The 26,641-nt window shown below is 43.3% G+C and overlaps 1 long non-coding RNA gene across 3 annotated transcripts in view; it reads right to left on the minus strand.

Moving 5' to 3' along the window:
• Positions 1–391: 391 nt before the first annotated feature.
• The window catches only part of LOC139279844 (uncharacterized), a 37,478-nt gene continuing 11,228 nt past the window's right edge, over positions 392–26,641 (minus strand). For 2 of the 3 annotated variants that reach the window (XR_011596536.1, XR_011596535.1), the window contains exons 4-6: positions 17,748–17,830; positions 14,341–14,379; positions 11,571–11,755 (exon numbers count right to left, since the gene is read on the minus strand). This is a non-coding gene — a long non-coding RNA (uncharacterized lncRNA). Of the gene's footprint in view, positions 1,830–11,570; positions 11,756–14,340; positions 14,380–17,747; positions 17,831–26,641 lie in introns of those variants that run through there. The other variant, XR_011596537.1, reaches the window with a different exon arrangement.

The raw sequence follows: 26,641 nt of genomic DNA on the forward strand, positions 1-26,641 counted from the left end.
CAAATCCTTGCCAGAGTCGATCTGGTTCTCTTTTACCAGCTTCAGCAAAGCATCTGCTTCTGGCGAGGATACGGAAACGTTTTGCTGATCAGAATATGAAAGTGTTTCACATATTACACTACATCTGCAAATGAACAGTCCGACGTTACGATGAAAACAGAAGATGAAATGAAGCTTGACTTGCATCACATAAGATTCCTTTTGGATAGTTTCATCTTACGTTACGTTACTTTTCTGATATCTCCCTGTAATCATTTTCACTCCCAAGTATTTTGTTGGACACTACTTCTCAGATAAAGGATTGGACTATCTGATGAAAGCACTGCGGACATACAACAGTTACTTTCAGGCCTGGAACATCCTGAAGGATAGATGAGAAGACACCTTAAAGAGACATGTTCATCCAAAAGAGTTTGCTCTTCCTACAATAATGTAACACCGAGCGACAAATTATATGGAATGAAGTTATGGGTAAGGGTATATTACATTATATGCAAGGGGTTCGAATATCGTAAACTGTGAAAGCAAAGGTTTAAACCCCAAGATTATTTTATCGCCCTCCCCACACTCAGCCATTATCCCAAGTGACTGGGTTGGATCAACCCCGGGTTGCAGATGGAAAATGACATTGAGGTTAAACGTCCACAGTGCTTCTCCCAATCTTCCATTCTAATTTTGGCAGATAATCCGTGGAAAACCCAGAGAGATAGCTTAAACGGATGATCAGGAGAACCTGTGCAGAAATTCAATCCCAATGTTTCAATGCAATACATCACCTAATCTGTCCCTTGATCCCTTTTCAACTCTAAGTATGTCCTTTATATAACACAAATTTTCAGTTAGTCTAAACTGTTGTTTTGTATTGATGAATCTAATTTCAACCTAAGCTGCTCGACAGGGAACTGACGGAATCGGGTTAAACATCGGTTTTACACCTCACCCAATTTTACTCGCCATTGAAGCCTATGAGGACCTTTTTATGAACTAGGTGGAGCATGGCCAAACTTGTTTCATTCAGGATCATTTGCAGCTATCAGACAGAAGCCTTTCATTCCCAGTGATTTGTCTGGATTCAAATCTTGATCCCACAGGTAGAATAACCGTTTCCAATGCACTCTGTTACTTGGGTCGCTCAGCAGAGCCATTTTAACTCTGAACAGGTCACAATCCTGACAAATTTAACGCATTCTCCTGAAGTGCTATTTTGTCATCATCATCATCATCATCATAGGCAATCCCTCGAAATCGAGGAAGACTTGCTTCCAATCTAAAAATGAGTTCTCAGGTGACTGCACAGTCCAATACGGGAATTACAGTCTCTATCACAGGTGGGGCAGACAGTGGTTGAAGGAAAGGGTAGGTGGGGAGTCTGGTTTGCTGCACGCTCCTTCCGCTGCCTGCGCTTGATTTCTGCATGCCCTCGGTGATGAGACTCAAGGTGCTCAGCGCCCTCCCGGATGCTCTTCCTCCACTTTGGGCGGTCTTTGGCCAGGGACTCCCAGGTGCCGGTGGGGTTGTCGCACTTTATCAAGGAGGCTTTGAGGGTGTCCTTGAAACGTTTCCTCTGCCCACCTGGGGCTCGCTTGCTGTGTGGGAGTTCCGAGTAGAACGCTTGCTTTGGGAGTCACATGCCGGGCATACGGACGATGCAAGCGCTATTTTGTAGAGATAATCTGAACGACAAACTCCTCTTTGGGTGCATGTTCCATTTTTGTTTTAGAGGCTGTCATTCACTAGTCACTCTGGCATTCGACCTTTGTACCCATCAAGCAATCTCCAATTAAGACTCAATCATGCCGTTTTTTTCCACCAATTCCTTTTCTATTGATCTAAAGAGATTTAAGCATATAAATATTTACCCTATGACACCCTTTTCTATTACTGAGAGCAATTATTGATTCCGCTGTGCAGTAAGTGTTCAGAGCCTTCCTCCAGCAGTGAGATTAATTAAGCTGCCAGCAAAAAAGAACAAATGCTCAAGTGAAGAAATAGACTGGAGTTTGTAATGCTTGAAGCAAAATAAAAATCATAACGAGCACACACCATCACAATTAGAATATGAGTAATTATAGAAAAGGATTCTGATGAGCAGAACCCCGTCACAAGATACATGAAACTCCATAATAAATCCATTGTACAGCTTTGCCTTCAGAGTTTCCGCTTTGGGCACAACCAGTAAAACGGGTGCCAATTGCACCCCGAATTGCGCTAGTTTCGAGGAGTGTTTTTTTTTTCTCAAGTTTCAGCTCAAACTCATTTGCATATCACCGAACACAAAATCTGCCATGAACCAGTACAATCGAGCAGCGTTTTAAAACTTCATTTATTTTTAATTTGCTTTAAAAAATATTCTTTGATGTATTTAAGTGTGGTAACTAGGTACAGTTTGATTACTGTAGCTGAAAATGGATTTATTACCCAAAAATAAGCATTTTTAATCACACTGGCAATCGCCATCTGTGAGTAATCTGGTTTTGAAGACTGACAATGACTTAAAAAAAATATACAAAACTATTTTCTAGTTAGATTGGAGTGCAGTAGTCAGTTTCTCAGTAAATTTACAAAAAACATTATATTCAAATGCTTTTAAAATGTTCCTAATAGTATCCTTGCGCCCAGAAGAACCAGCTCAATTTTTAGAGCCTCTTCAAAGGCCGGCAACTGAGTGCGATTAGTGGAAACTCCGAATGGTGATTAATTCATCCTGGGGGCGGGGCCTGCTTCTAGCACAATGGTTTTTAAATGAGTGCAAAAGATGGTGGAAACTCGAGTTGCGCTGAACATAATTTACGCTTAAAATTCTACCTTCCTTTGCAGCGGTTAATCCAATTTTGGGCGAATTGGACCAAAAAAACTATTCGAACTGAGCGGAAACTCCAGGCTATGCAATTGTTGTGTCATAGACTGCTGTTGAAAGCGAAGTGTAAAAATATTGGAAAAAAGTTACCCGTTGTCTTGGGACTTTGAGAAAGGCAAAAAAATGGAGAGATACTGATATACAGGTGCTAAATGCAGCGTAAGGAGAGAACTGAGATTAAGGGTGCACTTCCCTGTCCTGTCGTACTTTCCAAAATGAGAGGAGACCAATTATACATCCATCCATTGATCGAGATTTAAATAATCTTGCGTGTAGTGCGCATTTTGTCCCTCACACTTCAGGGGGTCAGAAGCTTGTTACACTTTCCTATCTGTAAATCTTGTATTGCACATCAATCTAATAACCTGAAATTCCATATCCCTGAAACAATGACAAATCACAACTGAAGAGGTGGCAATAAATACACTGCACATGGGAAAATCAGGCAGATTAGCTTCGAATGAAAAAAGAACATATAAAAACAACCAATCCAGAATGAGCAGTGAACAAAAGTTGCCAAGAAAAAAGGCAACCGATGTAAATATAAGGCGCACACATGCGCGCATAGGGACCCCGCAAGTTGTGGGTTTAGGCGTGCACCTAGCATGCGCTGAAACCCGGAACTTTGATCTGTCAAGAATCCTCTTGACAGATCGCACGCATGCACAAGAAAAGTTGTGCTGCTGGTGCGGATTTGGGCTATTTGCCCAACTACTGGCCAGCAGCTACGGACAAAACCGCTACAGTAGATAGAAGCAGGCGAACAATCTTCATTCTAACTAAGGAAGCATAAGGAAGAAGAAGTGAAGTCACAGGGCTTGAAAACAGGACTGTTGTAGCTTTTAAATTTATATAATGCTATGTGTTCAAAATGCTGTTCCTATGTTTTTCCTTGGAGATTTGTGCCTCCCAGGGCTTCGCAGAACTATCACTCGCAGCTGAAGAGATTCAATGCTACACTCTCAGCATTTGTGCATACAGGTCCTGTAATATTTCTATCAAAGATTGACTGGTCAGTCCCAGAGCAAGCTAATACCGACTGCTTGTAAACCCTACCCCCTTCCACTCCTGCGTATCCATGCAAAACTATGCAAAAGAAAGAAAAAAAGAAAGACTTGCATTTATATAGCGCCTTTATTGACCACCGGACGTCTCAGAGCATTTTACAGTCAATGAAGTACTTTTGGAGTGTAGTCACTGTTGTAATGTGGGAAACACGGCAGCCAACTTGTGCACAGCAAGCTCCCACAAACAGCAGTGTGATAATGACCACATAATCTGTTTTAGAGATGTTGATTGAGGGATAAATATTGACCAAGACACCGGCAATAACTCCCTTGCTCTTCTTCAAAATAGTGCCATGGAATCTTTTACGACCACCTGAGAGAGCAGACGGGGCCTTGGTTTAATGTCTCATCTGAAAGATGGCACTTCCGACAGTGCAGTGCTCCCTCAACACTGCACTGAAGCGTCAGCCTAGATTTACATGCTCAAGTCTCTGGAGTGGGACTTGAATCCACAATCTTCTGATTCAGAGGCAAATGTGCTACCCACTGAGCCACAGCTGACACTAGCTTACACAGGCAGGCAAGAACTTGCACCAAAAGTGTTTTCAGGATCAGTAAAACATTAAAACGCGAGTAAAGAATTCAGGAGTTAGATGTAGTCCTTACTACTCGGGGGAATCAAGGGGTATGGCGAGAAAGCAGGAATGGGGTACAGAAGTTGCATGTTCAGCCATGAACTCATTGAATGGCGGTGCAGGCTCGAAGGGCCAAATGGCCTACTCCTGCACCAATTTTCTATGTTTCTATGTTTGTTCAATTTTTTGGGACAATTCTGAAAACAAAAATGACATTGCTATATCTCCCATATCTATGGTCAGCAAGATACGAGAAAATCAGCAGTTGGGAAAACATTCAAATGGCTTGAAGTGGGTTTTAATAGTTAATAATATATTCTCAATGTTTGCACCATCTGTACTTTTTATTTATGTTATTCGCAGCGTTCAAAAAAAGCCTGGAAATCAAAATGATTTCTATAAAGAGTGCAAGGTTCCCGAAGTCTAATAAAACATCACAACTGAAATATTTGCCTGCCGTTCTCTCTTTCAGGTACTGACTGAGCTACTGTGCATTGGCAGCATTTTCTGTTTTAGTTCAGATTTTCAGCATTCATAACTTTTCTTGTTTTTATCTCTCAAAGGGTTAACATGGCCTTAGCACACCAGTGTCAGTTCTAACACGTGGGCCAACAGAGAAAGTAAATGAAGTTCCCATTTGGCCGACAGCTGTGATTGGTCAAAATTGAAATGAGTTTGAATAGCCACAATTCCAACGGGTTCATTCCGTGATGATTAACACATATCCCTAGCAAAATGAATTTGAATAGCCTCAATCCCAGTGGACAGAGGACCACTGTATGATGACCATTATCGACACCATGTAAGATGAGTTTAGACAATTTTCAATCCCTGTGGAATTCACCCCAGTCCCTTGTCACAAATCCTGAGTAAAATCATTTCAGCAGTTTCGCTCAGTGTAGAGGCCAAGGGGCCGCATTTGCCTCACGCTGCGTTTGCATAATTCGAATTATGTTTTTTTTTTAAATCGGCAACACGGGAAGTGCTGCCACCGGCGCGGTTTTGGGATCTGTGAAGAAAAGAAATGGTACTTGTGCTAACCGAGTGCTCGTGGGGTGCGCCGCTCAGCACGGCAGCGTGGCACTGATGATGCCAGCGCAACGCGGACATGCCCCGTCACGCCAACGCACAACTTCCCCTGCTTTTAAAGGGGAGGGTCGCTGCCAGCTCTGCAGCCCACTGGACTATCAGGGAGGGTGTCGGCCGGGCCAGCAGCCTGGCACTCTAGAGTGGGTTCCGGGCTACATGTGGTGGCCCGGCCACACGAGCGGCCGCCATTGTCGGGCTGGCTGAAAAGTCGGCCGACAGATAAAGATGGTGGCCGCTGCACTAACACTTCCCCTGTGAGGGTGATTGGGGTGCCCCAGCACCACGCTGACCTCGCGTTCCGCGAAGTGCGCAAAGAGGTTGGCGCTCACGGCGATTACATCACCGAAGCGGTGCACTAATCGCGGAGCGGCGCACAAACCACATTTTGTTGGCGGACCCCCGGGGACAATTCCGCTCAGGGTGATGTGGCCGCCGGCCAGCGGCACTGCACCAAGAGGCAATTCGGCCCCCAAATCTGGAACAAAAAACATGCCTAATTTGAAACGTGAAATGGCAGTCTCACTTCTGAGAAACTAAAGGGGAGAGAATGCGGAAAGTATTAAAAACACTGATAATATTTTCACCTGACATTGGATCTAAATCAGCAAGTTGTCATTTTCCCTCCGAACAGATGCTATTTGCTTCAAAGCAAATTGTGTGTTTCAGGCCGTTTCTTCTTGTAAGTTTCAGGTGAATGGATAATAATTACACCGTAATGAGGCACATGCTGAGTTCTATTGCACACCAAGCATTTTTTTCTGCTTGAATCAAGTCAAAGTGACAGAGAGAACACAACCAATTGCTGAGAGAGCGTAGAAAACACAAAATTGAGCCACCTTATTGATGTGGTTAAAACATGCAAAAATATCTTATTTTTCACAGATAACTAAAGCAATAGTTTCCCAGATCAAGAAGCCATTGGTGAGAGTCAGAGGAAATATAATGATGTCCATTGCTAAACACGTGCCAAAGAAAAGCTGAATAACAACCGAAAGCAAAATTAGTGAGCAACTCAAGTTAGCTAAACATAGAACAAATTAACAGAACTGTTCACTTACAACAACAGTAACTTGCATTTTTAAAGCGCCTTTAACGTAGTAAAACATCCCAAGGCACTTCACAGGAGCATTATCAAACAAAATTTGACATCGAGCCACATAAGGAGATATTTGGACAGGTGACAAGAATCTTGATCAAAGAGGTAGGTTTTAATGAGCATCTTAAAAGAGGGGAGAGAGGTGAAGAAGCTTAGGGAGGGAATTCCAGAGCTTGGGGCCTAGGCAGCTGAAGGCGTGGCCGCCATTGGTGGAGCGATTAAAATCAGGGATGCACAAGAGACCAGAATTAGATGAGCGCCGAGATCACAGAGGGTTGTAGGGCTGGAGGAACTTGCAGAGATAGGGACGGGCAAGGCCATGGATGAATTTGAAAACACGGATAAAAATTTTAAAATCAAAGCATTGCCGGACCAGGAGCTAATGTAGGGTAATGAGTGAATTGAACTTGGTGTGAGTCAGGATATGGACAGCAGACTTTTGGATTAGTTCAAGTTTATGGAGGGTGGAAGATGGGATTCTGGCCAGGACAGCGTTAGAATAGTCAAGTCTAGAAGTACCAAAGGCATGCACGAGGGCTTCAGCAGCAGATGAGCTAAGGCAGGAGCTGAGACAAGCAATGTTACAAAGCTCGAAGTAGGCAGTCTTTGTGATGGCACGGATATATGGTCAGAAAATCATCTCGGAGTCAAATAGACGGCAAGGTCTGATTCAGTCTCAGACAGTGACCAGGGAGAGGGTTGGAATCGATGGCTAGGGAATGGAGTTTGTGGCGGGGCCCAAAGACAATGGCTTTGGTCTTCCCAATATTTAGTTGGAGGAAATTTCTGCTCATCCAATACTGGATGTCGGACAAGCAGCGTGACAAATCAGGGACAGTGTCGAGAGCGAGGGAGGTGGTGGTGGCGTTGAGCTGGTTATCATCAGCGTACATGTGGAACCTGATGTGTTTTCAGGAAGGTAATGACGGTGTAGAACATATGGAAATTGATTTAGTAAGATCTCAGAATCATCAATTCGTTAATATACTCATGTGCACCAGAAACACAGTGTAGATGTGCCATAAGTACTTTATATTTTAATCATAGAAACATAGAAAATAGGTGCAGGAGCAGGCCATTTGGCCCTTCAAGCCTGTACCGCCATTCAATATGATCATGTGCACCAGAAACACAGTGTAGATGTGCCATAAGTACTTTATATTTTAATCATAGAAACATAGAAAATAGGTGCAGGAGCAGGCCATTTGGCCCTTCAAGCCTGTACCGCCATTCAATATGATCATGGCTGATCATGCAACTTCAGTATCCCACTCCCGCCTTCTCTCTATACTCCCTGATCCCCTTAGCCGTAAGGGCCACATTTAACTCCCTCTTGAATATATCCAACGAACTGGACTCCACAACTTTCTGTGGTAGAGAATTCCACAGGTTCACCACTCTGGGTTAAAAAGTTTCTCCTCATCTCGGTCCTATATGGCTTACCCCTTATCCTTAGACACCCTTGGTTCTGGACTTCCCCAACATCGGGAACATTCTTCCTGCATTTAACCTGTCCAGTCCCATCAAAATTTTATATGTTTCTATGAGATCCAGTGAGTATAAGCCTAGCCAATCCAGTCTTTCTGCATAGAAACATAGACATAGAAACATAGAAATTAGGTGCAGGAGCAGGCCATTCGGCCCCTCGAGCCTGCACCGCCATTCAATAAGATCATGGCTGATCATTCAACCTCAGTACCCCTTTCCTGCTTTCTCTCCATACCCCTTGATCCCTTTGGCCGTAAGGGCCATATCTAAGTCCTGCCATCCCAGGAATTAGTCTGGTGACCCTTTGCTGCACTCCCTCAATACCAAGCACGTCTTTCCTCAGATTAGGACACCAAAACTGCGCACAATACTCAAGGTGTGATCTCAACAAGGCCCTGTACAACTGCAGTAAGACCTCCCTGTTCTTAAACTCAAATCCTCTCGCAATGAAGGCCAGCATGCCATTTGCTTTCTTTACTGCCTGCTGTACCTGCATGCCTACCTTCAATGACTGATGTACCATGACACCCAGGTCTGGTTGCACCTCCCCTTTTATTAATCTGTCACCATTCAGATAATAATCTGCCTTCCTGTTTTTGCCACCAAAGTGGATAACATCACATTTATCCACATTATACTCCATCTGCCATGCATTTGCCCATTCACCTAACCTGTCCAAGTCACCCTGCAGCCTCTTAGCATCCTTCTCACAGCTCACACTGCCACCCAGCTTAGTGTCATCTGCAAATTTGGAGATATTACATTCAATTCCTTGATCTAAATCATTAATGTATATTGTAAATATACAGTTCTGGGGTCTCAGCACTGAACCTTGCGGCACTCCACTATTCACTGCCTGCCATTCTGAAAAGGACCCGTTTATTCCCACTCTTTGCTTCCTGTCTGCCAACCAGTTCTCTGTCCACGTCAATACATTATCCCCAATACCATGTGCCTTAATTTTGCATACTAATCTCTTGTGTGGGTCCTTGTCAAAAGCCTTTTGAAAGTCCAAATACACCACATCCACTGGTTCTCCCTTAGCCACTCTACTAGTTACATCCTCAAAAAACTCTAGAAGATTTGACAAGCATGATTTCCCTTTCATAAGTCCATGTTATCGATAGATCATTAAATCATATCTCCATGTTACAAATCATGAATGGTTGGGCCTATTATTCTTGCACTGACAATATGTTAAACTGCAATAATCAAATGTCTCCCAGTGGACTTAATTAATTAGCTATATAAACACGTTTTTTAAAACAGTAAAGCAATTTACAGGGCACCCTGACAATTGTCTGAATTAACAAACTGCAGTTTCTGTTAACTAGAACAGAACCAACTGAGTCCACAGTATATATCCTCCTGATATTTATTTGGGGGGGGGGGTTATTTGAGGTTATTTTCAGCTAGACTCCATTGTTCAGGTGATGCACGTAAGACCCAATGTTGTCGTTCATTGTCAAGGAAAAAGAAATGGGTTCTTGTGCAGGACAACACCAAGGCACATTCAGACGTCTATTGTGTGCTGGAGTACAATCACGGCATTATCAAGCATATAGTCCACTTTGTAAAAGCAAGCCCACAATAACCTGTCTCTTTGAAAAGTACTTATAATTCCGACAGATTATGAAACAATACAGAATTGTCAATTTTTGTCTGATTACACTCCCGTGAAGCACCTTGGGATATTTTAGTGCATTAAAGATGCTATATAAATGTAAGTTGATGTTATCTGAGTGGCTGAATGCAGTCTATCCACAGAGTTCTTGGAGTGGACGCAGGGAGTCATTCAGGTTGGACCAGATCTATGCTGAGCAGCCTATTGAATGACTGAATGTTGATTCATTTTTCAATGTACGAGACTTAGCAATAACCCTGGTTTAGCAATAATACTGTAGTCTCTCAGGTCTATTTGGATGATAATCTTTGACCTTCAGTGGTTGGGGGAAGAATTTTAGACTGTGCCTGCCAATTAACAGTTGCAGCTACTCAACTGCATCTCAAAGTGTCTCCCTTTAAAATGACTGCTAAAAATCTGGCCCACCCAAACTGATATTTCAACAAAATTTACCAAAAGTAATAAATTAACTTAAAATGGTATCATCAAGCAAAATTAGAACAAACAATCTATGTGGTGTCCATTACTGATGGAAGTCATTCAGCTGGCAACCTGAGCTGGGGAATAATTAGATGTAGCATTAATGCATAAGCTATACCTAAAACACAGGCATTAGAGCTCTAGATGGGAATATTAATTAAAGTTCACCACTAAATAAAAAGTATATGCTGTCTTTGTTTTTAGTTGTTAACCAGGTTCATTAATAAAGGTCAATAATAGCCATGGATGAGATCTGCATTATTACTGTTAATATTAGGTAGAAAGTGATATAAATTGTAGAAGAAATTTGCATCAATTGAAAAGGGAGAACAGCGCTGGAAGTTCATATATACACTGCCATGTCTACTTATTAGAGGCCGAAAATGCATTTGCCCAACGGTGACGATGCAGCACAACTCAAACTGTGAGATCAAAAAGTCAAGTAGAAATCCCCACTGCATATTGGAGTTGTAATAATATATAGTAATTGTTTCAGGGAAAAGCAAATGGCTGTGTGCCCTTTTTGAATTATATTTCTGTTTCACGTTAATATGAAACAGAAAAAATTAAACCTGTTTGAAAAAAATACCAATTAATAGTAAACTACCAATTAAAATGGAGGGTAAATTAATTTCGTCAGTCTTATCAATGTTTCAAACTGGTGCGTAGGGATTCCCCCAATGGCTCAGCAAGTTTATTTCAGAAGTCTCAGGTTTGATACCAAACCTGTGTTGAGTTAACTGATCCCAACTATGGCAGCAATAGGTGCCACAATTGCCTTCAGCGCCCTGGGCTCAGGGGAGGAAAGTCAACCAGGCTGTCTGCTTGTAATTGCTATCAAGCAACCCACATGGGGATACACGTGTGTAGGTGTCAGATAAGGACAGAATCTGATTCTCGACTATAATGCCTCCCACAGTCAAAACTGATCGCTGTCAATGTACACACAGAGGTAATGACCACTTGGGTGAAGTACTGGAAGTTGACTAGTGCCTATGGAAATGGACTATAACAAGGAATCAAGGCCTTCAAGAAAGGAAGGGGAGGGAAAAGCAGGAAATTAGCAATAAAAGCATCTTTTTTTTAATTCATACTAAGGATATGGGCGTTGCAAGCATGGCCAGCATTTATTGCCCATTCCCTAGTGTGATCTGATGGGCACTACCCATCAATGGAGAAATGTTAGAGAAAGTGCATTCATTAGGAGAATAAAAGGCAAGAATCAGGTGAGCAATGACAGCTGTGCAGAGCACGTTTTTGGCTTTTAATGTGTAAACAACACAATGGGCCAAGATTTGGGATGGAAGGCGTGACTCCGGAGCACGCCTCCAACCTGCGAAAGGAATACACACCTACCTGATGGTGGCCTTCCTGCCAGAGATTGCGGTCTGATGCTGCGAGGTGGGGGCAGCTTATTGGCCCACGGATCCCAATGACGGCGGTGGTGCAGAACGTACCTGTGGTCACATGAGCCTGGTCCTCCAATCACAAAACAGAATTAGATTTTAATCATTTCCGATGGGCATCCCATAATCAGATTTAATTACAATTTACAGGATTGGAGTTTAATTCCTAATTAGTTTCATTCCACCAACTTCACTGAAAATGTAAGTTTTTGATAACAAATTTTGACATCACTAAAACTCTTATATTTGCAGCAATATTTAAAACCTCATTTGATACAGATGAACAGTAGGATTTCTGAGATGAAAATGATTAAACATGCCTGAAGTATCCCTTACGCTGATGCAAACTGGCCCTGAGCCTGCTTGCATCAACCGTAACATTTCCGTGTGCAGCTGCTGGCCAGTCGGTGAGCAAATAGCCCAACTCTGCACCAGCAATTGCTTTTTCATGGGCCGTGCGGCTAGCCTATCAACGCATACCTGGATAGACCCCAAGTTCCGGATTTCGCACATACAGATGTGGAAATCTCGAACTTGCAGTGGATTTCAAAGGAGGTATGGCAGCATTCTCTGAGAGTACGCCACCATACCCACCACAAAGTCCAGGCCATTATTTTGTATGGGAAAAGGGGGGAAAAACATAGAAACATAGAAATTTACAGCACGGAAGGAGGCCATTTCTGCCCATCGTGTCCGTGCCGGCCGACAAAGAGCCACACGGCCCTCGTTCAGTAGCCCTGAAGGTTACATATAAACCTATGAACAACGGCGGAAAGGTAAAGAACACCCAGCCCAACCAGTCCGCCCCACACAACTGCGACACCCCTTATACTAAAACATTCTATATTCCACCCCAACCGGAGCCATGTGATCTCCTGGGAGAGGCAAAAACCAGATTTTAAAAAACCCAGGCCAGTTGGGGGAAAAAAAAAAATCTGGGAACTGAAATATAAAAATCTTAGAGGTGTGATTAAATAGTGTAGTCCATTGGGTTTACACTCAAAATCCTGCAGGGGTGCAAATATCTCTTGCACTTTTTGTGTTTTGCCTGCAGGGAGGTGCTTGACCTGTACAGGGTATGTTCAGAGCTCTTCACTGAGGACTCACAAGGCTGTCATGGCACTTTGAAACATGAGCTTTATTAAAGCTACTCTCAAAACTGGCATGGACTCAGAGCCTCTTTGTCTTGCACCATTTTCCTGATGCTAGGTTGACTGGGCATCCAGAAAAAACAGTGGAAAACACCGCTTTGAAAATATTGATTTGTAAGGAGAACATAAATCTTACTTCACACTCTCAGTTCTCAATACTTCAAAATATTTTATTCTTAGACCAGGAATTTGTGTCATATTTTTCTTTCTCGTTGGTGGTATTTTAAGTGAGACAACTTATGCTGCAAATGCATTTCTACCTCTCTGAGCATTCATTCACAGTAATGTAGAAGGAAGGCACAACACATGTTTAAAAAAAGACACCCTGTACACATTACTGAATAGGAGATTGACAGATCTGACCTTTGAGCTGGTCCTTCAGCTGTCCTGTCTATATCCTGAGTTTGGCCAGACAGTATACACGTGAGTATCACTGCGAGGGGAATGTGCATTAGATTTGGTTCATGCAGCAGCTAGTTAACCAATAGTTACAGATGAAACTGTTAACTCGTTACACATTTTGTAATCAACATAATATTGGGAAGACTGAAATCGTTGTTTTCAGTCCCCTCCACTATCCCTGTTCCCTAGCCACCAATTCCATCTGTCCGAGGCTGAACCAGATTGTTCGCAACCAATGTTCACTTTAATACTTTTTTGGGGTGAGCTTCCCCTTTAATGGGCTGCACGGTCCATTCCAAATATCTCGCATACGCACTTTTACCTATTCAGAAGCCGGTGAGTCGGCTGCGCGGGAGCTGCAGAGCGCCGAGTGGCCGTGTCACTGCGCAAACACGCAGCTTAAAAGGAACATTGGGTGTCATATTTGACCCCGAGATGAGCTTCTGACCACATATCCGTGCCATCCCTAAGACTGCCTATTTCCACCTCCGTAACAGCGGCCAACTCCACCTCTGCCTCAGCGCATCTGCTCCTGAAACCATCATCCATGCCTTAGTTAACTCTGGAGTTGACTATTCCAATGCACTCCTGGCTGACCTCCCATGTTCTACCCTCTGTAAATTTGAGGTCATCCAAAACTCGGCAGCCCATGTCCCAACTCGGACCAAGTCCCGTTCACCCATCACCCCTGTGCTCGTTGACCTACATTGGCTTCCAGTTAAGCAACGCCTCGGTTTTAAAATTTTCATCTTGTTTTCAAATCCCTCCATGGCCTTGCCCCTCCCTATCTCTGTCAGCTCCTCCAATGCTACAACCCTCCGAGTTATCTGCGCTCCTCCAATTCTGATCTCTTGAGTGTCCCTGATTTTAATCGCTCCACCATTGGTGGCCATTCCTCCAGCTGTCTGGGCCCGAAGTTCTGGAATTCCCTCCCTAAACCTCTCCGCCTCTCTACCTCTTTCCTCCTTTGAAACACTTCTTAAAACCTACCTCTCTGATCTAATACCTCCTAAGTGGCTTTTGACAACACTCCTGTGATGCAACTTGGGACATTTTACTACATTAAAGGTGCTATATAAACATTGTTGTTGTTTTTGTTACTTACGTTGTGTTCATCTAGTTCTATCCTGATAGCAAAGGCAATCTGTGAACAAATAATAATTTTTAAAGTTTAAAGTAAACTTTCAGAAAACTTAATAGCTTAAGAGTTTGCTGTAAGCATGTGTTGTCACACTGTCTCTGAGACTTTGGTTCCGAAACCCAGAAATTCAGCTGTTTTTTTCTATAATGTCATGAAGGTTTAGTTTCCATTTTTATAGGTTCCCTAAACTTCTAGCTCATGGCCCCTGGTTTTACTTTTAGCTGGATTGACCACTGGCTCCTCCTCAGCTGCCAGTGAGCAGTGAACAGGAGGTGCACTCTGCTGAGCCAGACTGATTCTGGAAGTTTTTGTCTTGTCATATTTGAGACACATGCAATGGTCCATCAAGCAGTTTAGACAAGAACAGGTGATCGTAGCACTGTGAGGGACGAAGAGTTTGAAGATCATTCACTGGGAATGGAACTAATGAGGCTTGAGTTGGGAGTATGATGCGTTATCAGTAGAACTATTCTGCTCCAAAAAACTTATTTTAAAGATGGAACTAATCTCTTCTCTAAACCTGATACCTGATAAATGCTGGGGGGGGGGGGGGGGGGGATGGGGGGTGATATATATTGTGCTTTGGCACAAATCTCTAATTAATGATTTTTAACACGTTAAAACATTACCAGTTTATAGTGTGAAAATTCTGTCTCGAACACTCTATACCTGTTGGGTTTTGGGTGGGTGGATAGCAGTGAGGGTTAGAAAATCACCCACTGCTCTAGAAATGAGGCCCATGCTATTTTAACTCATGGGCCTCATTTAAATCCCTGCTGGCCAACTTTCCTCTTGTTACAGGTGGAAAATCGCGCAGCTGACCGTCGACCCCGTGTAGGTGGCGTACCCCAAGTATGGGGTCATCTCGCGGGGGTCTCGCCATCAGGAAGGAGGGTGAATCTGTGACAGGGGAGGCCTAAGCTTTGGTAGTGAGGCTCGGCAGAGCACTCCTGCCTCACAAAAAGTAAGGGAACATAACCATTTGGCTCCTTCTGGCTCCATTCCTCTTCCGCTCTGTCTTCAGCTGGCGGGGAAGCCAATACGGCTTCTTGCTCAGACTGCTCCAAGTAGAATTGCAATCAGGTCCCAGTGACATCATCGGAACCCAACATGCACATGTACAAAAGGTTTCACCCCGGCCTTGGGGTGTTCTCATGGGGCTGTTCCAATGTGGGAAAGTACGAGGTCATCCACTTTGGATCCAACAAAGACAAATCGTTATATTTTTTTCATAGCGCGAGATTAGGAAATGTGGAGGAGCAAAGGGATTTAGGTATCCAGATGCACAAATCACTAAAAGTGCATAGGTACAAAAAGTAATCAAAAAGGCTAATGGTCTTTATCTCATCTCATGGGAGCTGGAATAGAAAGGGGATGGAGTTACGCTTCTGTTGTACTGATCCTTAGTCGGACACCATCTGGAATATTAGGTTCAGGGTTGGGCACTGCACCTCAGGAAGGATATATTGGCCTAGGAGGGGCGACAGCACAAATTTACCAGAATGATATCTAGGGCTTACAAGTTTAAATTATGAGGAGAGGTTGCATAAAATTGGCTTGCATTTCCTTGAGTTTCAACAGTTGAGGGGTGATGTAATTGAGGTGATTAGAATGATAAAGCGATTCGCTAGATAGATACAGAGAAACTATTCCTCTAGTGGTGAATCCAGAGCAAGGGGGGCCCATTTTAAGATTAGAGATAGGCCATTAAAGAGTGAAATTATTACGTACTTTTTCACATGAAGGGTAGTGGAAATCAAGAACTCTCTTTCCCAAAAGGCTGTGGATGCTGGGGATCAATTGAAATGTTCAAGACTGTGATCGATAGATTTTTGTTAGGTAAGGGTATCAAGGAGAATGGAGCAAAGGCAGGTAAATGGGGATTGGGTACAGATCAGCCATGATCTAATCAAAACAAGCTGGAGGGGCTGAATGGCCTATTCATGTTCCTATGTTATTATGTCCATTGCTGCCTGCTCAATAGAGCAGCTTAAAATCGGGAATGGCCAACTCCCAACGTCTCCAGGGTGGGCAAGTAATCTGGGCGATTTTAACTGGCCCGGTTCTCCACCTTCTTTCATATTTACCACAGCACCACATGAAGAAAGACTGGATCGACTAGGCTTATATTCACTGGAATTTAGAAGAATGAGAGGGGATCTCATAGAAACATATAAAATTCTGACGGGGTTGGACAGGTTAGATGCAGGAAGAATGTTACCGATGTTGGGGAAGTCCAGAATTAGGGGCCACAGTCCACTGAGATGAGGAGAAACTTCTTCACTTAGAGAATTGTGAACCTGTGGAATTCTCTACCACAGAAAGTTGTTGAGGCCAGTTCGTTAGATATATTCAAAAGAGAGTTAGATGTAGCCCTTACGGCTAAAGTGATCAAGGGGTATGGAGAGAAAGCAGGAATGGGGTACTGAAGTTGCATGATCAGCCATGATCATATTGAATGATGGTGCAGGCTCGAAGGGCCGAATGGCCTACTCCTGCACCTATTTTCTATGTTTCTATAATTATCGTTAAATTTAACACTCATTTTCTGCTGGAAGACGGGCTGAGAATTGAGCATTTTGAGTTCAAAACTGAGAATGACAAAATGAACATTCAGAATTTAAAAATGTAGTCACAAACTCCCGTTCAGTGTTAACAAAAGTGATCTGTTTGCATTGCGGCAAATGTACATTTAGTGTTTTTCAGAAGTTTGTGCCCAACCTATTCAAAATGCAACATATAATTTGCTGGTAGAAAATGGGAAGAGTGTGACTATGGCAGTGCTTATGCAGCAATGGTAAGTAAACTTTCTTTACACCAGTGGAACGGAAACATACGATGTCACCAGAGTTTGAAAAGTCCTTTGGACATTATTTAAACCTTTGGAGATTTGAAAGGAAATGCTTGAGCACAACAGTAGCTGCACTATTTCTGACAGCAGTGTGCGGCTGACAGCTTATAGCCAAACTCTCCAAGAAACAGGATCCGCAGTTTAGCATCTGGCACCTGCTTTGAGTAATCACACGACAACATGGGATAATAAAAACTTACAGCTGTTGCTGCCTAAAATCACTGGGTCCCACTGTGGTAACGAGCAAATGTTGCTCGACCTAAATCACTGTGGATTTGTGAGACACAGGATAGCTTTACTGCTTCTGCTCTGCCCTACCTACGCCTGTTGTTCAAAACCGTCAGATGGGAAAATCTATACCTGCCAAGTATCCTCAAGGATGTTTCTGGAATCTCCAGCCGTGTGACCCCTTCACCGTTCTGCATGCTGGAATGTTTCTACATACCACACTGATTTGTTTTCCCCTTCTAGTCTTCCCCCAATGTTTTTGATGCACATTTGAACAAGCGAAAGAACTTACATGCTTCAAGTGCCACACCTTTATTTAGCATGGCTGCTTTCTGCACCAGCCGCAGTCATGAACAGGGAGCCTTGTTCCTGCACCTGCAGGACAAAAGAAACTGGTTTCATTTCAGTTCCTCAGATACAAACTTAGTGTTCCAGCACCCGAAAGCTAGTGGAGTCAGGAAAGCGAGGTTAGAACTCTGTGCAGCTCGGATGAAAATTTAAAACAATTGAGAGACAGTATACGGCCAATTAATCAACCAACCTTCCCCGCACCCAGTCTTAAAACATCTTTGACAATCAGGTGGGATGATCAGCCTAGAATCAAGTTCAATGGCAAATGTAGCAAATAAGTTTAACCATTAACCTTCCAGAAGAGACTGTGCCTTTGGCGCAGAAAAGGAACCGCTTGTACAATAATTGGTGGCCACTCCCAGTGCGCCAGTGGAGGACCGAGAGGAAGTTGTCTACTCAACCTGTTTCGCCAGGGAATGATAAGTCCCACAGAGTCAACCAGGAGAGAAAACGACTAGAAAATGGGATGAGGTGAATAAAATCTATCAATAATAAATAATAATACTTACCCTTCTGTTGTCCAAGAAATGGAGACAAACCACAGGATCCTCAACCCCTGCTGATTATGTAGACCATATATATTTTTAAGGTTATGACTCACTATTTTAGGTGCTGTGATTTCTACCACATTGGAATCATGTGCCCATTTGCAGTACATGGCAGCTTTTTACCTCAACCAGCTGTGGTTTAGAGGTAAAATTCTCATTAGCGCATTTTAAAGCATGAGTAAGCACTTTGTTGGAAAATCCTACTACTACCTCACAATGAATGGGAGCTGCAACTGCAGGATGCGGAGCTGCCATAGTCAATCCGACTACTCCTACCTCACAAGAAAGCAACTGGGCTTTTTGTTGGAATGAGAGAAGCGTGGGTCCTGTCTTTTCACTGAGCGTGGTTTCTTTATGGTTGAAGACGTTCCACGCCACAAATACATACTTCTTTACATTCCATAGCCAGGCATTTCATATGGGCATATGAAGAAGTACGTAGCTCTGGGCGGAGTCAGACACCAAGGCCTGGAGGTTTCTTGCTTTGTGATTTGGACATAAGATATCCTGGAACCATCTCATAACTATATGAAACTGTATCAAGACTTCAATCAATTGTTTTTTTTATTGTAAAGGCCTGTAGAAAGGACTCTGCACTCTGTAGGCAACCCCAGCACTAAAACTACAGAACAGCAAGTCAACAGGCAACAAATACACATATAAATAAGGTTTAAAAGAACAGTGGTTTGGCAGAGACACATACCCAAAAGCTGGTCTATAAGTAAAGTGTATTTTGTTGGGTTGCCTTTTAACAGTCCTATGGCAAGGTTAGCTAATTGTAAAGACTCGTCTTAAAGCTGGTCAAACAGTTATATTCAAGGATAAATAATTCTTCTAATCAATGTTATTTTCTGATAAGCTGCAGATGTGCTATTTTTAAAACCCTCAAGGCTTTAGTACAAAAATATAGCTGGTGAATATTATTTCCTTGGCAAGATGGCGGAAGGGCAACATTCCCTGCATTACCACTAACCACCACGTCAGGAGGACGATGGCGCTGTGGAAAGGTGAAAGGTGCGCTATCAAACAAAAATTAATTTCAAATTAGTTTGGGCGCTGCACACTGGTACACGAGCATCAGAATAGCAGGTGGAATTCTTTGAGGTGAGGGGAAGAAAAGTTGGTTGCAAGATATAAATCTCCCAAAACATCATCTCTTAGAACATTTGAAAGCAGTTCTGTCATGTGCCACATTTTAACCTGTTGTAAGCAAGCCAGGAAGCTGGCAATAAAGCACAGAGTACTGTCTACATGCCTTCCAAATATGCAAATTAACTTTATGTAAAGAAAACTACAGGGAAAAACTGGCACGAGGTCAACTTGCGTCAGTGCACAATTAAAAACAAATTGACCCTTTAATTTGATTCTTTTATGTCTTATCTGCAGATAAACCAGCAGAGAAGCCTACACTACAAATACACACAGAAAACACAATGTTGGAACATCCTAACCCATATGTAAGGAACAAGTACAACTGGATATGGCAACCATCACATTTTCAAATATAACCATTCTGCACATCTGCATAATTATATTGCGCCGTACATGCCTGACAGCTCTAGGTTAAGAGAGCTCGCATGATAGAGTCCCAGCCATATAAATATTGCAAACATGTAATCTGATTCAGCATGTTTTGGTAGTTCTTGGGCCTGCACTTGGGACAGTCGAATATTCCACAGTTCTGTGCCGCACAACAGCATCTCCTACTGACCAATCACAGAGCACTGTGAGTGATGACCATTGAAGAGGCTAAGGGATCACCAACCAAAATGGATGATGGGCGAGCAACACAAATGGAAGGAACCTTAGAGGAGGAAAACATGGAAAAAATCTGCACCCTAGATTTGCATAATGCAATGAATATATATGTAATAACTGTCTAACAATGTTTACATTCTTTTACATAAAATTACTTAAACTTGGATAGACTGGAGAAGCCGGGGTTGTTCTCCTTAGAGCAGAGAAGGTTGAGAGGAGATTTGATAGAGATGTTCAAAATCATGAGGGGTCTAGACAGAGTACATAGAGAGAAACTGTTCCCATTGGTGGAAGGGTCGAGAACCAGAGGGCACAGATTTAAGATGAATGGCAGAAGAATCAAAGGCGACATGAGGAAAAACGTTTTTACGCATTGAGTGATTAGGATCTGGAATGCACTGCCTGAAAGGGTGGTGGAGGCAGATTCAATTGTGGCTTTCAAAAGGGAGTTGGATAAATACCCAAAGGAAAAAAATTTGCAGGGCTACAGGGAAAGGGTGGGGGAGTGGGACTAGCTAAAGTGCTGTTGAGAGAGCCGGCGCGGATTCGACGGGCCGAATGGCCTCCTTCTGTGCTGTAACCTTTCCCAGATTAATTCTATGATTCTAACCAAGATTGTGCTATAACAGTTAAGGATGATTACGAGGCTGGGATTTGGCATGTCTCTATTAAAGAGATAGATCATCATGCAAAAATGTCTTGGAAGACAAAAATTCTACTGAGCCAAACTGGAGAGCCTAAGATGGTGACAGTTACTGAGTTCGCTGTTAGTGTCATTAATGTCTCAATTCATTGATATCTGGTCTGAGACTGCTCTGAAACTTTAATTGTAACTTAAAACCCTTAACAGCTATCAGGCAATGAAGATTCACTCAATGGTGCCAGCCCCGGTGTCTGGCTTGCATTTGTAGATTATCGAGGTGAAAGGATAGAGTCTTATCACACAGTGATACCCAGCCTCGCTCGCCCTCACCCCCTCCTCTGTTGGAGAAAAGTCCTTCATCTGCTCTGTCTGGCCTGGATTCAAACCCAGGTCCCAGAGGAGCAGGAACAATGTTCTAACTCAGTCTATAACCCAGTCCTGTGGATAGTTAGCGTCTTGTAAAAATTGAAAAATCGTGCATATGACAAAGTACGTGGAAATGGCAGGATATGTTACAAGCTACTGCTGACTGCAAGTGCCTCTTAAAAGGACATAACAAGTTGGAGCTGTTTTCATTTCCTAATACAGTAATAGTCATTTATCCCAGACTCTCGTCTGTTTAACACATGTGGCAAGACTCAAAAGCTGCTTTTAAACTAACATCTGGAGGTGAAAGTTTTCACTTCAGGGAAAATAATTTGTACCGTTCAGGCCGTCTGTTTTAATTCAAGGCAGCTGAGCATGTAGACCTAACCTAAAGAAGGAGTCACGTTGTTAAAGGGACTAAACCGACTCCCTGTTCAAAGCGACCTTAAACTGCGGCTCAATGCAGCTGTTTGGTGAAAACTGCACACACACCACATTCCTCGACAAAACAAGAAGCTCAGAAGCAAACCGTTTGTGGAGATTTCACATTTTTATAAAAATGAAAAAAAATGGCCCCTTTTTATCCTGAATCAGCCCCACCCTCAAAATGTTTTGACTTGGAAAAAAATCCCCAGCAAGATTTGAATCGACATCAAAACATTTCTTTCATTAGGAAGCATGATAGCATACATGACTCTCAACTGATCTTAGTGCAGCATTCCCTACACTTAGCAAAAATGATTTAAACAGTTAATGACCGCCCCCCCCCCCGCCCCCATAACAGATGTTACAGGCACAACTAATTCAAATGACAGAGATAAAATCAAGTTGAAAAAAACATCGCTACAATATGGCAAATGTTACCTGTGCAGTTCCTCACTGCTCCCTTATTAAATACATCTCCAACATTGCAATGGCATTTCATTGCCCTGCTCGTGAGAACCAGGACAGCCCATCCACGTCCTCAGCTGGAGGCTTGCAGCACAAGTTTCAGATAGTGACTTCTTGAAGCCATTTTTAAAGTCACCCGGTCCTGTTGTGCGCTGTCCGTCGATTTCTGCTGCGTCATCGGTGAGCAGGGGTCGAGAGAGAGAGAGAGAGAGAGAGAGAGGAAAAGAGAGGCAGAGGGGCAGAATGCTCCTTTGATTTTCTGCATTCTGTTGGCTTGGGAGGGGCCATGCTGCAACTCCCCCTCTCCCCATTCATGGAAAGGTTCCCAATGAACCTGATTCAGCACCTGTCGTTAGCTGGAGGCAGCTGACCAACCACAGCCTGCTCGGACACTGTGTCAATCCTGTTTGCATGAACGTTACCTCTCCCCTTCCCAATTGTCCTTATGGAGCGCCTTCATCGTCCTTTCACTGATTTGGAAATATCCTCTCATTTTTTTCTCTCTCCTTGCAAAGTGCTGTATCCCCCAATTAAGGCTGAAGGCTGCAAACAGTCCACTAATACTGACAGCAGTGATGAATATGCTGATGTTATAGGCCACGGAGACACGGGATAGTGCGAGGCAGTATCTCAGGATACACTCAAGGCAGCTCTCCTTTTCTTTATCATTACATTCTACTGCTGCTCATTCATAGAATGCAAAAGCTGTATCAGCCTTTCCCTACCCCCACCCCCTTCCCTAGATCAATACCAACTCACTAGCAGCAAGAAAAAAGCCCTGACCTGAACAGCTATATGATAATGAATTTTCACTTCTCTCAATTAGCAAAATAATACTGCCACATTGGTGAAAATTATGACAATCTAACCTTCACAAGCAGACGCAAAGTCCAGGCAAGTTCTGCCTCCTGCATATGGCACCTAGCCTGTTTATCTCCCACCCGCCCCCAACACCCCCCTCCCCGCCCGCACCCCCCCCCCCCCTCAACTGCTTAATCTTTAAGCAAGGGCCAGTTATATTGGGATGACAGTTAATGGTCCCAGGACCCTGAATAAGTAATGGATTACGTGCTGAGGCTGCGGCTCCTACGTTTCAGCCATTACTGAAAGTGCTGCAGGTAATAACTCTTTAGTATCTCGTGGTTTTCAGCGATAGACTAGAAATCAAAAGCTGGAGTTCTGCAACAGTAACAATGTGGTTTTTAACCTGAATTTGAATAAACTAGGAGAAAGCGACCCCTTTTCAAATTATCTTCCGACTCATTTATAAAGTCATAATTTATATACAAAATCTACCAGTTTATCCTAGCTGATTGTGTGTGTGACGATGATATTCAGTAAACTGCGCACATTGGATTCTAGATATTGCTACTCTCGTTCTCGCAAGAAAAGTGACAGTGACAGGGTTTTACACCAGTCTGGTGCAGCTCTCCTCAGAGAAACATTCACGACTGTCCCATTTGCAATAAATTCCCTATAAATAACTCAGTCAGTCTTTGCTGCAGCAGTTTGGTGGAGATTTACATGCAGGGAGAACTCTGACCATTTGCATCCGAGTCAGAAGAAAATGATAATGAAGTACATATACACGTAGATATGTATTTTTTTTTATGTAGTCAATGTAAAGGAACAGGCAATAAAGGTTATCATCAGCTAGAAAATAAATGGAGCTCTATTGAATAGAAAAGGGACTCTTGGAAGAAAAGTGCTGATCAGCAGGAAACAGCAATGACACAGATGACTGTATTAGCTACGAGGACTGTATCAATTACTGCTAATGGTCAGCTCAGAGGCCTAGGCTGCAGCAAGCAGCAAGGAATGCCGGGTAATGTGTGTGGTGGTGGTGGTGGATAATACAAAATTCTAGGTTAGAGAATGCTGACAAACCCAATAATAAACTGAGAATCTTTATGTCGAAGGGTGCCGGGAAGCGAAATTTCAATTTTCTACCCTGATCCCCGTACAGTTCTCTCGACAGTCTGTGCTTCACAGCACTATGATAATAAGCTGAGTGTCAGCATAGCTGGATAATTAAACGTTCCGACCAACACGTGTTACTTTTGTAGGGTTTCAGTCAGGCAGCTTGTGGAGAGGGGGGGGGGCTTTATCTTTTGATTGGTTACTTCAAGTGCAACATTTTAGCACAGGAAATTCCTGCACACGTTCCACCTTCAATCTATTTAGACCACACCTGTCACTCTCCACTCTTAAAACAAGCTGCCTGTCTGTAACCAGCCGACTGCTGGGACAAGCTGCCCATTGGCAGCTGACAGAAAGCACTCTTCTTTACGCGTGTCGCCAGTGAGGTCACAAGACGGCTGAAAACCAACATGGGTCAATGGGCAAAGATGTGACAATTTAATTTTACTGGACCCACTGCCAAAATTACGGCTGTGTTTTTGAAACGAATCTAAAGAGATGCAGCAAATACTTCATCTTGTTTCATCCACGTTGAGGATTGATACAGAAACCAGACAGGTTGCAGGTGGAATTACGTTTATTTTGGCGTCAGGAATCCAGGCAGGAGCAAGAGTAGGGTCTGAACGTCCTCCTGCCGAATCTCTGCAACAAACATATTTGGCCAGCCTGTAGGTTAGAACAAGACATCAAATTTGGGATGGTCCAAGGAGCTCCAGCAATGGATGGCCAGTCTACACACAGACCTTAGGATACGGGCCTTGTCCTTACAGCCTCACTAATAAAACATTTGGAAACATGGTGTCTGAGGAAGTTTCTTCAACTCCTTACAGCCCTAAGCAAGGTGAGCTCCAACCAACTGACCAGCACTGGTACTGGAGGTCACAGGGAGTGGTATACACATGGATATGTATAATACACACTGGGAGCTAGTATATATACTCTCAAAATGGTCCCATAGTGCTAGGAATTTCTGACTTTCAGCAGTTCTCCAGTCAAGTTCTGCTGAACAGCGAGGCAACAAAGTATTGCAATTTTTCTCCATTAGAAAAACCTCATCAAATCGGAAGCATCATTTTACAAGCACACTCCTATGACATATTCACCTCAGCTACCTTTTTCCCCTTTTTCTCACCAATTTACTCAGTCACTTTTTCTCCACCAGTATCCCACCCAAAGAGCCACTTTTCATGCGTCAGCATCAACAGTGATCGTGGAAGGCTATTCAACCAGGAGTGGCACAGTGGAATCTTCGCCTCAGGTCCACATGTGCACATCCTGCGGGAATCACCAATTGGTGGTCAGGACCAGGAGTCCTGGCCAATATTCCCCTCCCTTTATGGGGAGTGGGCAGGGAAGTGGAGTTGAGGCCAAGATCCGATCAGCCATGTTCTTATTGAATGGCGGAGCAGGCTCAAGGGGCTAAATGGCCTACTCCTGCTCCTATTTCTTATGTTCTTATATTCCTAATCGAGAGTTGTGGAGGCAAATTGAAGCATCGCTGCAACTACAGCAGCTGAGATCATTTAATTCAGCACAGATTGGAGATCAAACTTGAGATCTTCCGTATCCGCATCCAGTGAGCTAGTCACTGGATAAAGTTGGTGACCTATTGTAAGAACCAGTTATTTATTTTTTTAAATGTTTATGCTCTGCATTATTAAAAAAACTGTTAATGAATGGCTAGTGATGGAAAGATGCAATTGTGCTTCATTCATACCATTAAAACAATCATTATGGGAGTCAGAACTGGTGAGGATTTTGTACGGTGTCAATATTTAAAATTCTATTAATCTTTAAACTCCCAATGATTACACCTATGTGCCATTGAACATATATGTCGGTGATGATTCCATGTTTATTTGATGACCCTTTAGGTCCATTAGAGTTCTGCAGAACAAGGAGGTCAGTTTTGAAACAATGTCGTTAAAGTTTTCCAAAATATTGTGATATTTATTAAAGCCATAAGGAAAAGCTGTGGGGGTCTAATCTCCTTTGAAGATAAGTGGATCCAGTTTTTATATCTGGCTTCTTAACTCCCATAATGCACGTTATAATATCCTCTGTTTCTAAAACCATCATCATCGTCATCATCATAGGCAGTCCCGCAAAATGAGGATGACTTGCTTCCATGCCAAAAAGGGATGAGTTCACAGGTGTTTCAATGAAGCACCTAATATTCCAGATCCCGAACTACATCTTGACGGGTGGAAGAGGCCTGTACGTGGATTTTTTTAACATGTGCTGGCCGTTGCACACCAGCCACCACATGAGCTTGACAGAGCTAGGTCTTAGTCCAGTGGCAAGGATTACCCAAGACGACTGGAGACCTGCTCTGCTGCATGGGCCTAGTGCGCACACATATCACAATATAGGCTGGCCCATGCTGCCCCTGGGCTCTCGCCTCTTCTGGCCCTGAACTCTCACCTCTCCCGGGTCCTGATCATATCCCTCTACAATCTCTCACCGCTCCTTCGCCCCAACCTCGCCGCTCCTGCTGTACCTGTCCACGCTCCAATCATCGACCTGGACCTTGATGATGTCCCTCTTCGCTGCCGTCGCTGTCCTGCACCAGCTCGCGCTGTACCTTGACGTGGTATGCTGCCACGCTGACCAGGGGCCGCCACTCGCCGCTCCTTTTTATGGCCATAAAGAAATACTTTCTACAGTGCTATTTACAACCTCAGGACGTCCCAAAACACTTCACAGCTA

This window comes from Pristiophorus japonicus, chromosome 14 (genome assembly GCF_044704955.1).
Source record: "Pristiophorus japonicus isolate sPriJap1 chromosome 14, sPriJap1.hap1, whole genome shotgun sequence".
NCBI lineage: Eukaryota > Metazoa > Chordata > Chondrichthyes > Pristiophoridae > Pristiophorus > Pristiophorus japonicus.